This window comes from Gossypium hirsutum, chromosome D01 (assembly GCF_007990345.1).
Source record: "Gossypium hirsutum isolate 1008001.06 chromosome D01, Gossypium_hirsutum_v2.1, whole genome shotgun sequence".
Lineage (NCBI taxonomy): Eukaryota > Viridiplantae > Streptophyta > Magnoliopsida > Malvales > Malvaceae > Gossypium > Gossypium hirsutum.
In genome coordinates this window covers 18,464,567-18,481,125 of record NC_053437.1, presented here as the reverse complement: position 1 = coordinate 18,481,125, position 16,559 = coordinate 18,464,567, and the positions used below count along the sequence as shown (strand labels likewise).

The 16,559-nt window shown below is 30.5% G+C and overlaps 1 long non-coding RNA gene across 1 annotated transcript; it reads left to right on the top strand.

Moving 5' to 3' along the window:
* The first annotated feature begins 9,776 nt into the window (after positions 1-9,776).
* LOC107911350 (uncharacterized) lies at positions 9,777-16,516 on the top strand. The gene is made up of 5 exons (XR_005909423.1): positions 9,777-10,009; positions 11,102-11,189; positions 13,387-13,468; positions 15,256-15,628; positions 15,704-16,516. It is a non-coding gene; the product is annotated as an uncharacterized lncRNA (long non-coding RNA).
* The last annotated feature ends 43 nt before the right edge of the window (positions 16,517-16,559 follow it).

The window sequence follows — 16,559 nt, the reverse complement described above, 5'->3', positions numbered from 1 at the left end:
CAAAAACACTCGGGTGCCTCTCAAGAAGCGCTTATTTAGAGTCTAAGCTTGACTTCCCTGTTTAAGCTCACTATTAAGGTAGATCTTGGAGTCGAAACTCCTCTCCCTCGATATCATTTTTAACACCAAAACAAGTTTTGAGACGAGTACTGTTTACCTTAAACGTGTTGAATTCAAGATATGTTACCTCAATTGTACCGTATGGAAAAACGGTTTTTACCATAAATGGGTTGGACCCTTTTGACTTAAGTTCTGAAGGAAAAAAATCGTCGATCTGATTTGTCTAACAGTACTTTGTCCCCAACTTTGAATTGGTTCATCATCTTCAGATGCATATCATGGCGATGCTTTGTTTCTTCTTTTTCCTTTCTCAATTTCTCATCAACCTTCGTTCGCCATTCATCTAATTCATCGAGCTGCACCATTCACTCTTCACTTGTCTCTCGAGTTCTATCACTTTGAATAAAATATGGCTCCAACAAGTTTTCATGAGGGATTTCCTGCAAAGAATGTTGAGCCATATGATTACTAACATTAACAGAACAATTAGTATCATCTCGCTCATTAGGGACTCTCACAAAGTCACGTCCTTGAAGAGTAATTTTTTCATCACCTACACGAAGCATAAGTTCACCAGTACCCACATCAATAACAGTTCTAGCAATGGCTAAAAAGAATCAACCTAAAATCGTAGGCACCTCAATATCCTCATCAATGTCCAATACAAAAAAATCAATGGGGAATATAAATTTATCGACTTTCACAAGTACATCCTTAATAATACCCATAGGATATCTAATTGATCTATCCGCTAATTGAATACTCATCCTAGTGGGTTTAGGTTCCCAAATACCAAGTTGTTTGAACATCTTATAAGTCATGACATTTATACTAGCCCCCAAATTAGCCAAAGTGCTTTCAACATTTAAACTACCAATGAGACAAGGAATAGTAAAACTCATTGGATCTTTAAGTTTGTTGGGTAGTTTGTTTTGGAGAATAGCCGAGCAAACTGCATTGAGCTACACAGTCAACAAGTCGTCTAACTTCCTTTTCTTTGTTAACAGCTCCTTTAAAAATTTTATATAATTTGGCATTTGTGAAAGGGCTTCAATAAACGGTAAGTTGATTTGCAATTTTTTTAAAATTTCAATAAATTTACCATATTGTTCTTTTATGTGAGGGATTCGTGGATTGTATTCTCTGACCATCAGTATATGCTTTTTCTTGCTTTATTCAGCTTCATCACTTTTTTACAATAGCTTCTAGCTTCGACTTCTCTACTAACCCTTTCACGTTTCAAATAGTGATTGCGTGGATTTTTTCCGTTGGGTTAGTTTCAGTGTTGCTAGGTAAGCTTCCTTGTGGTCTTTCTAAAATAAGTTTGGCAAGCTGTATAATTTGATTTTCAAGTCCTTGAATAGATGCTTGCTGAATTTTTAGTGTTTTGAAATGAAGTTTCTGACATCGAAATAAATTTGGCCAACATCTCCTCAAGGTTCGGTTTCTTCTCTTATTGATAAGGCTACTAAAAACTCAGAAGGGGTTGTGACCTTTGACTTCGTTGACCACCTCAAGAAAAATTTGGATGATTCCTCCATCCTACATTATAAGTATAGCTACGATGAACAAAGGTATCGTTCCCACGAGGACTGAAAGTACTAGTAATTATTGTTTTTCTATTATTTAACCGACAAATTGGAGAGATTGATTAAAACTAGAATTAACTACATTAATTAACTAAAGAACATAGGAAAGAGCAAATCAGGAAAATAAATGATTAACAACCAATAAGCGAAACAATACCCAGGAAAGAAATCCACCTAGATTTCATCTGTCATTATCAATCTGAATCAAATAATTTCTTCACTTAGTATCTTGATACATAGAAATCCATAAATTATGCTAATATCTCTTTTGAGAGTAAGAGTAACTGATTCTAGGTTGATTAATTAAAAAAATTTTAATTAAAACCCTTATTTTCGCATTAACTCGATCTATGGATCCCTTATTAGATTTGACTCTAATTCGATAGATTTATGTTGTCCTATTTCTAGGATTGCATGCAACTCCACTCAATTGTGCTAAATCTACTCTTAAACAGGGTCTATTCCTCATTCAAGCACATCAAACATGGATTAATAGTTTAGAAATATTAAACCAATAATTAAGCTCACATAATTGAGAACAACATCCAAGTATTTATTGCGTAAAACAAAAATCAAGCAGAATTCATCATAGGGTTCATCTACCCTAGGTATTTAGAAAATTAGTTCATAATCGCAAATAAAGACATCCTAAAAATATTATAACCATAAGAAATAAATAAAATCATAATAAACTTCAAAGAAATCAAAAGGAGATCTTCAGTTTTGATGGAAATCTGCTTTCGAGTCAGCTTCAATGGTATTTTTTGAGTTGTTTTCTTGAGTATTCTTTGACGGCTTCCTTCCCTCTCATTAAATTTGGTATATATAGGCCTTGGAATGCCCGAAAAACCTAAAAATTACGTTTTTTTTCCCACATTTTCAAAGTGCAATTCGAGAAATCCACACGGTCTGACACATGGTCGTATGGCATCCCATGTGGCTCACACGGCCATGTGTCTAGCCTGTGTGACTCCTGAAACTTGCTCCGATTTTCTTATTTTCGGTAGTTTTTCGCTCCTTTTTCCGCCAAATGCTCTCTTAAGTATTGAAACATGAATTTTAAGGATTAAGAGCATAAAATTCACCATTTTAAACCAAATAATCATCCAAAAATGCATTAAGAATGAGGCTAAAACATGTTACTTTTAGCATTTATCACTCTTCTAGAGTACTGCCTCCGTTATATAACCATCTAGATTTATTCTTTTCTTTTACAAGAAATTTCATCTTTGGAACCAATCCAACTACCATGCTTTAGGCATACATTACCTTAAATTAAGCTAACAAGTTGTCCTATCAGAAGTTCAATTCAAATCAAAACATTAGCTGATATATAAGACTTAATGATAATTCATTCCAAGTAATTTATTTCATCTAGCTATGATTTCTCTCTCCCCTAATATTAGAAAAACTATCAAATTAAATAGTAACCACAAATCATGTTATAATTGAATCTCCAATTTATTCAACACATTTAATAATACAAGGAAACTCATAAATAATGTATATTCCCAACTTTCTTTGAATACCCATTTTTTGCATTGTAGCGGAGCAACTTAAACATATATCACACATTCAAATTTCTAAAATGGGTTGTATTCGATTCCTGACCAAAAGCTAATTGTAATGGAAAGTATTTATCACAACTTATTGGCATGATGTGCACAAGTGTTAAATCATATAAAATAGCATATCCTTATACATATTCAAAAATTGTGTTCTCAAAAATATATGGTTTAGCTACTAGTTGGAGACATTTAATTATTAATTCTACTAAATCATTTTATACGTATAAACATCAGGCTTTATGATACTTACTCGTGCCGACAATCTAACTTATAATAATCATCGAGAGTTTGAGCAATAAACTCACCAACATTGGCAAGAATTGTCTTAATTGCAAAATTTGGAAGTTTTGTTTTTAAATAAATTATTAAACAAGTAATCTTGCAAATGACTAGGTTGCAAGTTGATAACTCACATGTGATTATCTTGTAGATGCATCTACTAAAATCATATCAAAAAATCCATTTGCTAGATAAAATGAACCCATTTTTCTTTAAAAAATGCAAGATATTTAATCTCAACTTTTCTTAGTGAAGTTTAATAAATCTTCTTTAAGAATAAACAACACTTGGTAAGTGAAGAAAGTTCAGGTTCTTTAATAAATATGCATGTAAATTCTTATTTTGTCACGTCATTATTGATTAGGGTGGTCTAGTTGATCATGCCAACTAATTAGTATATTTAGACTAGTAAACTTTTGATTTGTTATGTTCACGATTCAACGATGTTAATGTGAACTTTTGATTTATCATCTCATATTATTTAACCATGCTAATATATACATAGCACCAACTAAAGGAAAATGATATAGTTTTCTAATACAAAATTCTTACCCAATATAGTAGATTTAATTAATTGTCTCCCCATCCACAATCTCAATATGATGTCTGTTACAATGTATATTGATCTGTTGTAATTTGATATGTCAAATTAGGCTTCCTCGTTATACTTAAGGAACTTGCTTTCGAGCAAATTAGTGTATTTTCTATAGCTTAGTGTAGTTTTTAGATTTTCTATTCAATATGTGTTTAATGTGTTTTTGTACTCATTTTGATACCCAAATTGGCCAAATATACCATTTGGACCCTAACAATTGATTGAGTGTTGTAAGAACTTAATGGTAGCCCGATTTTGAGCAAAAACATCACCAAGGAGGGGGTATTGCGTTATTGAAGCATGGAAATCACGATACCCTTGACAGTCCTAAATGAAGAGAAGAATGAATACCAGCTACAATGGTATCACGATATCCTCCTTAGGTATCGCGATACTTGGCCTTCAAGGGAAGTCCCCATTTTGAGACTATCGATGATATCATGATATCCAAACCATGGGAATCGCGATATGACTGTCATGAGGAGACAAAATTTGACATCGGGGGTAGTCCTTGCCCAATCGAAAAAAGACACGTTGAGGGGAACTTTGGTCAAGAAAAAAGAGGTTAGAATAGTTTCTAAAAAGAGCCAAAAATGGCTGTGAGAGAGGAGGCATTAGGCACAATTTTTAGTCATATTAGTTTTTTTTTTCATTTCTGGGGTTTTAGTTCTTCTTTTCCATAACTATAGATTTAAATTCCTGCTTATTCCTTCGTTTTCCTTTACATTCTTAATGTTAGTTAAGTTAGTTAACATTGTAGCTTAGGTTTATTTACATGTTTAGGACCTCTAACTTGCTTGTAATGACATTTTCATCTCTAGTTTAATGTTATTTCAATTGGTTTTCTTTTCATCTATTAAAAATCTCATTTATTGTTCTTGTTAATTTATTTTGTTGTTAGTTGCTTTTCTTTTAACTCTTTCAAAGTAAAAACCAAAGCTTTCATCTTTTTGTTCAAGTTTTATATTAATGGCATTTATGTGTGTTTCTTTGATGTTAGTTAGCTCATATATGTTAATGGGTAACTAAACCTTAAGAGGTTGGTTGATAGAGATGTGGGTAAACTAATTTTTGGTTCAGCGACTAAATTGCAATAAATTGGACTAAACTGAATGAACTTCAAAACTTAAGATTGACACCCTTAAGGGTAAATCAAGATAAGTGAGACCGAAAGGTAATCTTATCGGGAACCAATTCATTAGTTTTGGGTTAGTCGGGTGAGATCGAGAGATAAAATAGACTAATTTGTCTAGTTTGGTAAAATAGAGATCGAGAGGTAAAATGGAGTCACTTTAGGATTGTAAGCATTTTAGTTCCCCAATTCAATGATTAATTAACCACATTGAAGTCAAACAACCACCGTTTTTTATTGCTTGAATAGTTTCCTACATTTACATGCTTTACGATGTAGTCCTTTTGGTAATTAGCTAGTAAATTAGTTTAAATACTCTCAACTTCATGGCTTGCCATACTCTGCTATCTAGGGAGTAGTTGTTTAGGCTCTTTAATTGTGTGTTATTAGCTAGAATTTACTCAATCTCTGACTATTGTGGGTTCGATCCTCTGAGTACTCTTGTACCTCATATAAATTATATTACAACTGACCTGTTATACTTGCAGACATCCCACGTAATTATTCTGATTTGATTGTCGTCTTAGTTTTGATTCTCAATCCCGGTGCACGTATGTTGGGGCGTGGTCATATATCATTTTAAAAAAATAATTTATTTAAGACTAATTAGAAAATATTGCCTTAATTATCGCTTTGTTTCTTCGAATAACAATGTATTAGATATTTTGGAGCCTTGACATAATTTTGTACTATGAAAGATTAACATGTTCCATTACCATATTGAGAGCCTGATTAATTTTGTACTACCAAAGATTAGTTCGTTCATTACCAAACTAGAAAAATGTTTCTTATCCCTAAGGATAATATGCATTATTGTATTGTCTACAAGACATATGTTTCTTTTCTTTTAAAGACTATTAATTGAATAATAAAATTATCAAGTGTACGACAAGTACATAACCAATAACTTTTCATACATAAGTTCTATCTTCTTTGAAAGGTTCTATTGATTATGAATAAACCTAGAATCAAATATGAATTTCATTATTTGCTTTAATTTTCTATATTTTCTTACTGTTATACCACATTTGCAACACTTCCATACATCACCCTTGAGCATCACATCATTAGACATACCATCGCCATCAACTACCTCCATTAGAAGCAAGGCCAATCGGCACCCAACACCTAAATCAATTGTGATTGGATAATTATCGCTTATTATGCCACCCTACATCATCACATCATCGATTTATAAGGTCAGATAACCATCTCTACAAAGGGACAAGATGTGACCTTACCGCCTACAAGATATTTATACTCTCTCTCTCTCTCTCTCTCTCTCTCTCTCTCCCTCTGTGTGTGTGTGTGTGCAAACAGTCTCTCCCTCTCTTCCTTCATCCTCATCCCTCTCTACCTCTTACAACGACTTTCTGCCTTTTAAGTGTGAATCGCCTTTTGCCTTCGCCAACTTCTCCTCCTATTGGTTCTTGATAGCTACACTTACTAATATAATTTATTAAATGGTGTTTTTATTAAATTAACTATAGACTAGGGGCAAAGTTAAGAAATGTGCAATGAGGGGTCGAGAGAAAGTGGAAAAATTGGAAGGGGCAAAGTTAATTTTTTTATCGAAATGGTTTAAATTAAAATTTTAATATATGAGGGACCAAAAATATATGAAAGGGACAAAAAATGCAAATTTTCATTTAATAAAAAGTTAAAAATGACTAAACTAAATTATTAATATTTAAGAGAGACTAAATCTACAATTATACCATTCAACCAAGTGGGCCTGTCCCTAAAATTCAATAATAAACATAATTATTTAACATGATTCTAATGTAATTTAGTATTCAACAGGGAATGATTTAACACTTGATTTGTGTGATTAATTAATTTATTATTTCAAAATTGCATTTCAGTGTGGGATATTTTCAATTTGGATTCAATCTAGATTTGGGAAAATTTTGGGAATTTGTGTTTTGAACCCATCAAGATGGAAGTTGAGAACAATACATAATGGGCTAATGTTTTTAACTTTTTATTTTACTACCTTATGGTCTAATACATACTTGTATATAAAAAGAATCCTTGTTAAGTCTCTGCTCAATACGTAATGGGCTTCTTTGCTGCACGCTTATCAAGCTTAGTTTTAAGGACTGTTTTTTTTTTTAAATTAGTTAAAATAAAATTGTGTTTTAAAATTCTTTAAATTTCCAAAATTCATGAAAATTGTTCACATGCATTTTTATATTTTTGCCTCAATTAAATACAGTTTTTTTTAAATGTGGCATAAAAATATGTTATTTATTTGTGAAGAATGATTTGGAGGTGATCTTTAATATTTGTATATTATTTGTCTCGAAAAACAATTACGATGTTACTCATTATAATATAATTTATCCGAAAAATTCCCTCCCCAAATTGAAAGGATCCTCTTATGCACATTATTGGCACCGAAATTACAATACCAATTATTCAGCCAGGGCATTTTAGGTCATATATGCACATTAAATACGGTTTATAATTCTTCACAATTATTTTAGCAAACTTACAAGCAAAATGGGTGAAGTGATGACTTGTTGAATTGGCGTTAGATAGCTAACCTAGTTGCATCACTCCTTTGTGAAAATGGAAAATTAATGGCTTGTGTACTTGCGCCTGCCTTTCATCGAGCACAAATTGATTGAAAGGCACATTGGAATGAATCCATTGAGGAAACCATGACGAGGTGTGTGTGGCTCATCCATCGCCATCTACTGGACTGCTGCCAATCGCTTGCTGAATAATTCAACATCCTCTGCCATTTATATAAATTGGACTGCCCTTCTCTATCTCACTTGGAATCCCACGTATCCTAATCCAACCTTTTTAAATATCACCACTACACCGATATTGGTTAAATTCATTTATACGTTTTAAGATTTAAAATTTTAGTTATTATCAAGCGATAACGGTTAAATTCATTAAGTCAAAATATGGTGCGCCAAATATATTATTATATATATAATGTCATGTTAGTTTGTTATTTTCACATCTTACTCATTAAAAATCTAGTTAATGATCTATGACTGTTTTTTGCGTTAATACTAAAATTTCAATATTCGAAAAGTATAGGGGACTTAGAATGATCCAATTAGAAAAATATAAACTAAATCTACAACTGTACGCATGATACAACCGTATAATGCTAATAATAGAATTTATTAAATAGATTTAACTGTCACTATTCAAGTCAGGACTAAAATATTAAATTTTGAAAAGTACAAAAATTAAAATTGACCAATTTATAAAGTACATAAATAAAAATTGATAAATTTAAAATATAAAAACTAAATCAATAACTTTCGTAAAATATAGCCACTAATACCAAAATTTAATCTTAAAATTTAGTAGGCTGTCACTTTTGTAAAAACTAAAAAATGCCGGTTCTCTACTTTTATATGTCGAAAATTTTTAGAGTTGTTTTGGTGTTAGGATATAAATCTTATGTTGAAGCTGGTATTAAAATTTGACTTGCTTTTCACCATGCGAATTTATGGGTTGAATAAAAGTGTCAATCCTATTTAAAATATGAAATTGTGTTTGGATTTTAAACTCGGCTCAGTATACTTTGATCCATATTATATTTTTATAATATATATTATATTATATTATATTATATTTATATATTATATAATTTATATTACATAAATTTAAATATATAGTATAATACCATATAAACTTTAAAATATATATGTTAAGTCGTTGAGTCTTAGATATTTTATAAAAAAAATGATATTTAAATTTAAAATTTTAATTAAAATTTATCTATAATATTAAGTATTAAATTTAAAAAACTATATATATTTTTCAAAATTAACATGGACAAGTGTAAAATTAGTTTAGATTAATCATTTATTAAAAATGAGTGAATTTAGGTAAATTTTAAGTTTATATTTCGGGTCGGATTGAATTTGACAAATATAAAATGTAATAATATCATAAATAGGATCAATTTAAATCTGACTTAGCTCGACTTATAAACATCTCTACTTTTAATACACCTCACAGTAATTTAAAAAAAAACTTTTAAAATGTGCTTGTTATAAAAAAGTTATGATACGAATGTTAAATTGGTTTTGTTGTAAAAAAAAATTAAAATTTATTATTAAACTTCAAAATATTTTTATTGAACTTTTAAAATATGGATTAATTAAAATTTTTTAAGTTAAATTATTTGTTTGGATGTTAAATATTGGCTCAAATTTAATATAAGATATATTTAAAATAAATTGATCAAAATATAAATATATATATATATATCTATTACATGAATAATTTAAATTTGATGTATTTCTTATAAATTTTATCAACAATGTACAACTTATTATTATTTTTAAAGGTAACATGTCAAATATTAAATTTTAATAATATTTTGTATTCTTTTAAAATGGTAAATTCAAATTTTCTATATAATAGATTATTATGCATTTATAATTTGGTTCATTTATTTCAAATATACTATGTTAGACGCATTTTAACATCTAAATTAATGGTGAGGTTGAAGAAAAGATTTGAATAATACAATACATTATTAGTACTTTGAAAACTTACGGTATGTTTGGTTGGGGGGAATCGGTATGCATTCCCCCTATTCCCCGGGCCCACCATCAAACGGGCATTTGGTTGGGTGCAATGTTATTACACCCCGATTCCCTTCCGCCCCTATTACCCATATTGGCTGTAATAGCCATTCTGATGTTTAAGTGCCGATTAGGGATCCCCCCCCCCCCCCAATTCTGAATTTTCTTTTTCGTTTTCTGCCCTCATCCTCTCCGACGTTTCCCTTCTATATTGCAAGGTAATTTTTTTCCCTTCCATCGATTTCTGCTTCTTCTTCTCGTACGCTTCTTTTCTTCTCACATTTCTTTTCTTTTCTCCATTTTATCAACAATGAAAAATGCTCGCACTCTTTCCCTGTTTTTCTTTTCTTTCCTTTTCTGTAAAATCGATTTTGATTTTGTTTTGCTTTTGCTTTTGCTCAAATCTGGAATTTTTTTTTGTTCTCCTAATTTTAATTCGTTTCTATCGTTTTCCATTCGGCTTTTCTTTGTATTGCACGTTCGATTGGACAGATGAAAATTTTTTCAATGTGGTTCTATTATATGTTTATTATATTGCATGTTTGTCTGATTCTATTGTTTTCCGAATGGCTTGTGATTTTGACTATTGTTGTTCTGGGTCAAGAATTATACCTATCTGTGCATTGATCTGCAACGTTGGATTGTATAAAACCTTGCTGGCTTTCAAGGATCCAGTCCTGCAAACTAGGCCTGTTAATTTAAAATTTGTTTGCACAAAAGATGAAGCCTTTTACTTTTTTTGTTCTTTATTTTTTGGGTTTTAATGTATTTGGACTTTGCCTTGTTGTGCTTTGCTGTGAGAGTGAGTGAGTGTTTGCTGGTCAATCTGCAAAATGTGATTTTAATATAGGGGGAAATACAGTGAACGTGCCCATCTTTGTTTTTCGAGTCTGAAACTAAAACAACACTCTCACGCTTTGAAGATAACATGATTAGTGTGTTTTTCCTCCGTGAAATTTCCAATTTTTTTATATGGCAAGAGATAAAACAGAGAAAAGAAGCAAATTTTTTGTAGAGGGAGATAGTGAGATATCTTGGGAATTTGAGTTGTTTTACATCTTTTGAGAGCCATGCTTGTCTCTTGAGAGTTGAAAAGTTTTTCTCTTTCTTGAGTTCTGAGTCTCCCTTCTCTTTTTCTTCTCTTATTCTTGTGATGTGAAAATTTTATTTCTTTGGTCCATTTCTTCGTGCTAGCTTGTAATTATTTTTCCAACTTTTTGGTTCTTTATCACGCAAAGCAATGCTATGATAATACATAAAACTTTATGCTGAGAAATGTTAACTATGTTTTATAGTTTGATTTCCACCAGGATAAACAGGCGAGCATTCCAGTCCTGTTGACCGGTGACATTGCATGGAAGAAGGTCCTGCCTTTTCTTGTCCAAACTATAAAACACGGTAAGTTGTAATTCATATTATTATCTCATTTTATTTTTATTTTTTTAAATTGAGATACCACACAAGAAGGTTGGATCCAATAGTATAAAATGAAATAAAAAAAGTGTAACTTTGTACGCCTTGTACTGGATTCTGACTTTTTGTGTATGATTCATATATGCATGCACTAGGAATCTAAATTAACCAAAAAAGTTGCAAAGAATATATTAAAACTATTAAATAAAGAAGGTCATGTGTTATAATGTTCATGTTTTGGTTTCTGTTAAGTTCATGTTTTGGTTTCTATTAAGTTCATGTTTTGGTTTATGTGTTATAATGTTCATGTTTCTGTTAAGTTCATGTTTTGGTTCATGTTTTGGTTTCTGTTAAGTTGATATTTTTCTATATTAAGTTGATGTTTTCCGTTTCTGTTTATGGATTATCTCTATTGTTTTGGTTCATGTTTTGGTTTCTGTTAAGTTGATGTTTTTCTGTATTAAGTTGATGTTTTCCCATACCCTTGTTCGGGTGTATGGCAAACATGGACAATTCACACACAAAAAAAAGATATGAGTTAGAGCAACATAGGTATAAGAAATTGTGAGGGATTGTTAATCATACACATTCGTATTGAACAAGTTAATCTGCTTATCCCTTGTTTGTGAAGAAACTCAATAGGGTGTCCTGATTTGTGAATGAATATGAAAATTTAGTTATGAGTTGTGGTTTAGGGTGCCTACTGAATCTGCTCACCTTGTTCTTTTTTTTATATCATGAATCTGCTCACCTTATGCCTAATATATGCTACTTGCCCTGTGTTTTATTTATTCACCATGAGCTATATTGTTCTCTTTATAATGTTAAATATGTATGTGCAAAACAGTAGTAAACTGTTTGATAAGCATTATTGGGGAATCAAACTTTTAGCAGATGATTAATTGGCATTGATCAAGTTTTAAGAGTTGATTTCTACTGAGAACATGCACAACTAGTGTTTTGACTAGCTTGTTTGTTTCATTTCTTGTTCGATTATTTGTTTAGTTGACTAAGGTGGTTGTAATAGTTAGTGCAAATCAGTTTTGAGTGACTATTGTAATAGTTAGTGCAAAACAGTTTATTTTTATTATTTTTAATTTTAACTATTATTTTTCAATTATTATTCAAGTTTTAATTTTATTGTTATGGATTGGTTTTATGCAATTGTTTTTCAATTTACTAAATAATGCATTTGTTTATTTTTGTAATTCAAGTAAAGTTTGAATATTTTTTATTTTTAATATTCCAATTTATTAAATAATGCATCTGTTAAAATAAAAATAATTAAATGCATAAAAATAATTAAATTATATATTTACAAATTAATTAAATTAAATTAAATTTTATTTATTTTTAATATTTTTTATTTTTAATATTCCAATTTATTAAATAATGCAGCTGTTAAAATAAAAATAATTAAATGCATAAAACTAATTAAATTATATATTTACAAATTAATTAAATAATATTATATTTTTTTTATTTTTAATATTCCAATTTATTAAATAATGCATTTGTTAAAATAAAAATAATTAAATGCATAAAACTAATTAAATTATGTGTTAACAAATTAATTAAATTAAATTAAATTTTTTATTTTTAATATTTTTTATTTTTAATATTTCAATTTATTAAAATAAAAATAATTAAATTATATATTTAATAATTATTTTAATTAACAAAAGCTTGTACATAATTAACTGTAATGAATATTAAATGCTAGTGACAACAAAATTTCTAATAAATCTTAAAATTACATTAAATTTTAATTTGATGTAGAATGTGATTTAAAAATTTTATTTTGGTGCAATTGTATAAATATAATTATAATTTTAATTTAATATATAGATGAAATTTTAATTTTAGCTCAATTATACATATACCTACAAAGCATCAACACAATAACATGATCAAAGATTTTGAAGACGAAGAATTTATGCAAATTGCTTCCTCGCTATTTTCAAAATTTGTTCACCTCACAAGGATAGTCTACTTCTACATAAGGTTTCGGTTAATAGACTAAGGCATGCCATCTATGATTGTATTATCGAGGCCTAAAGTGCTTTTAGTTCATGACAACTAATTTGATAAAGAAATGATTTAAAGTTGCAAAGATAATTTTAATTTCTATTTTTTGCTTCGTAAAGATTCTAAATTTGTATTGTTCATTTTTCTTTGATAGTGTGTTATTGCTTCCTATTGAAGCGGCTTGTTTGATTGCTTCCTCCACCCACAGTTGAGCGTCTTGTATTCACACAATCACTGTAAGTTCTTTAGCAATTAAATTATTTAATTTTATTTTACTGTTATTGAAATTATGATTGGAGAAATGTGACCCTTTTACTACGATTTGACAATATGGAACACATTAATATCTTGCAGTAATGGCTCGTCTACCTTTAATTGCACAAAGTGTAAGGCGTAAAAGAATTGGTATTGCATTGACAATATGGTTGCAAATCTGTAAAATTGCGGTTGGTTCTTACTTACATTGGGTGCCAACCATAGCCTACATACTTATAGACCAAGGATTAGGTCCTATATTTTAGATTTTTATGCAAAACGGGGTTATGTGAAAAGGCTTATATATGCTAGTGATGGGACCTGTATTGAACAAGTTAGGATGAATAGATTTGTCTTTTTTAAACTATGTGAGATGTTACAAACGTTAGGGGGATTGAAGTCGTCAAGGAACATGCTTGTTGATGAGCAAGTGGCAATGTTTTTACATATCATTTCCCATCACCTTAAAAATCGAGTTATCAAGCATCACTTTAATAGGTCTGGGGAAACTGTTAGCAGATCATTTCATAGTGTTTTAAATGTTGTCATACGCTTACAAGATGTGTTATTTAAAAAGGCAAAGCCAATTACAGCTAATTCTTCAAACACAAAGTGGAAATGGTTTAAGTTATTGGACTGAGTTTTATATATAGCTTGTACATAATTTAGTTGATTTAGATTTAAATTTAGTATCCTAACTCAAGGTTTTATAACATGTGATATAGAATTGCTTAGGTGCTCTTGATGGAACCCACATCAAGATTAGGGTTCCAACAGTTGATAAACCTAGATATCAAACACGAAAAGGTGACATAGCAACAAATATGCTAGGTGTTTGTACACCTGATATGCAATTTGTTTATGTTCTTCCTGGTTGGGAAGGTTCTATTGCTGATGGACAAGTTCTTCGAGATGCCATTAGTACGAGACATGGACTAAAAGTTCCTCATGGTAAAGTGAATAGTTAGAGGACTTTGAATTATTCATTAAGATCAAAATTTTTTTGGGGAATTAATCATTTTAAAAAAAGTTTCTTATTTATAGGTTGTTATTATCTAATTGATGCTGGATACACAAATTGTGAGGGATTTCTTACACCTTTTAGAGGACAACGATATCATTTGAATGAGTGGCGTCAGGGTTATTAGCCAAGTACTCCGCAAGAATTTTTTAATATGAAACATGCCTCCGCACGTAATGTTATTGAAAGATGCTTTGGGTTATTAAAACTTAGATGGGGAATACTTAGGAGTCCGTTATTCTATCCTGTAAGGGTGCACAATAGAATCATTATTGCATGTTGTTTGTTCCATAATTTTATTTGAACCCATATGATTATTGATCCTATTGAAGCGGAGGTGGGAGAAGGATTACCTAGTAATGTGGTAGATGACGATGAATCGAATATCGTAAATATTCTTCCATCGAATGCATGGGCTACTTGGACGATGGAACTAGCCAACCAAATGTACGATGAATGGCAAGCATCTAGAAATTAGTTAGGTTTAGGGACAAAATGAGTTTGAGTTAATTTGTTTATGTGATTTTATGTATCTAGTTTGTGAAACTTTGGTGGTGTTTGAATTGTTTTTTGTATTGTACTAAACTTGTTGAATTATAATATAATTTTTTTCATTCCTCATGTGTTATAATTTTATACAGTGTTGAGCTTTTGATTCATGATATTGAACTTAATTTTAATTTTATAAAGTGTTCACCTTTTGATTCATGATATTAAACTTAATTTTAATTTGTTTTTTTTCTTAAGATAATTATGTCAGTTGTTTCAGAATCAAATGTTTCTTCCCAAGCTTCTCGAGGAACCAAAAGGAAATGGGTTCCAGAAGAAGATGCAGCATTAGTTTCCTGTATGGTGGACTTGCACAATGTTGGAACCTTTAATGCTAATACGGGGTTCAAAGCCGGTTATTTAAACGAGTTGGAAAAAAATGTTAGAAAAGGATTTACCCAATGCAATGTTGAAGGCTAGACCTAATATTGAATCGAGGATTAGGTTACTAAAAAGAGATTGGTCAATCGTGTATGACATGCTTAATGGCCAAAACAATAGCGATTTTGGTTGGGATGAGCATAGGCAGCTCGTTGTTGCTGAAGATGTGGTTTGGAACTCTTATTTAAATGTAAGAATTATTTCAAGTCTTTATTATCTTATTTTTACCAAACTTATAACTAATATGATTTCCTCATTTTTATAGTCATAAAGAAGCCGGTCAATTCAGACATCGTAGTTTCCCTTACTACGACCAACTTACTGCCATATACGCAAGAGATCGAGCGACTGGGAAAGATGCTCAAACAGACGTTGATGTTATTGAAGAAATAAATGTTCAGGATGTACCTACTACATATGTTAATGAAGAAAGAAACGAATTCTATGACTGCGAAGCTGATGTCTCTTTGGATGACATGGATGTTTCTGCTACGGAACTGCAACCAAATAGAAACCAAGGGGGTTCCACATCTTCAAAGAAGAAAAAAAAAGAATTCTAATGCAAGTGATCATTTTTCTTCTTCATTTCATAATGCTGCCACTTTATTGGTGGAAAACATGCGGGTCATTGGCGAACAAATCAGTAGGAGTATTGCCTCCGATGTGGTAGTTCAACAAAAGTTAGAAGAATTCCAGATCATCCAAGAAAAAGCAACAAATTTATATCCAACCTTGTGTGAAATAGAAAGTTTAACTGTGGATGAGCACTATCGAGCATTGAGCAAACTTCCAGATCATCCAACTCAAATGCTGTTTTCTTTAGTTTACCTTCTGATATGCGGTTGGAATGGGTCAGAAGATTTCTTGCTGACCATTAAAAATCATGGTTCTATTGATGATATTTTCGTAACTTTTTTTGTTTGTAATATCTGGGATGGCATGTCATTACAATGTTCTAACTTTTTGATATTGTAAAACCGTATAACATATGGATTATGATATAGAATTTCTTGAATTTCATGTAACCTTTTGTTAATATATGAATATTATGTTTATGCAAAATATAATTCTCAAGTTATTTATTACTTCTAATTTTTTTATTGTAGAATAATTAAATTATT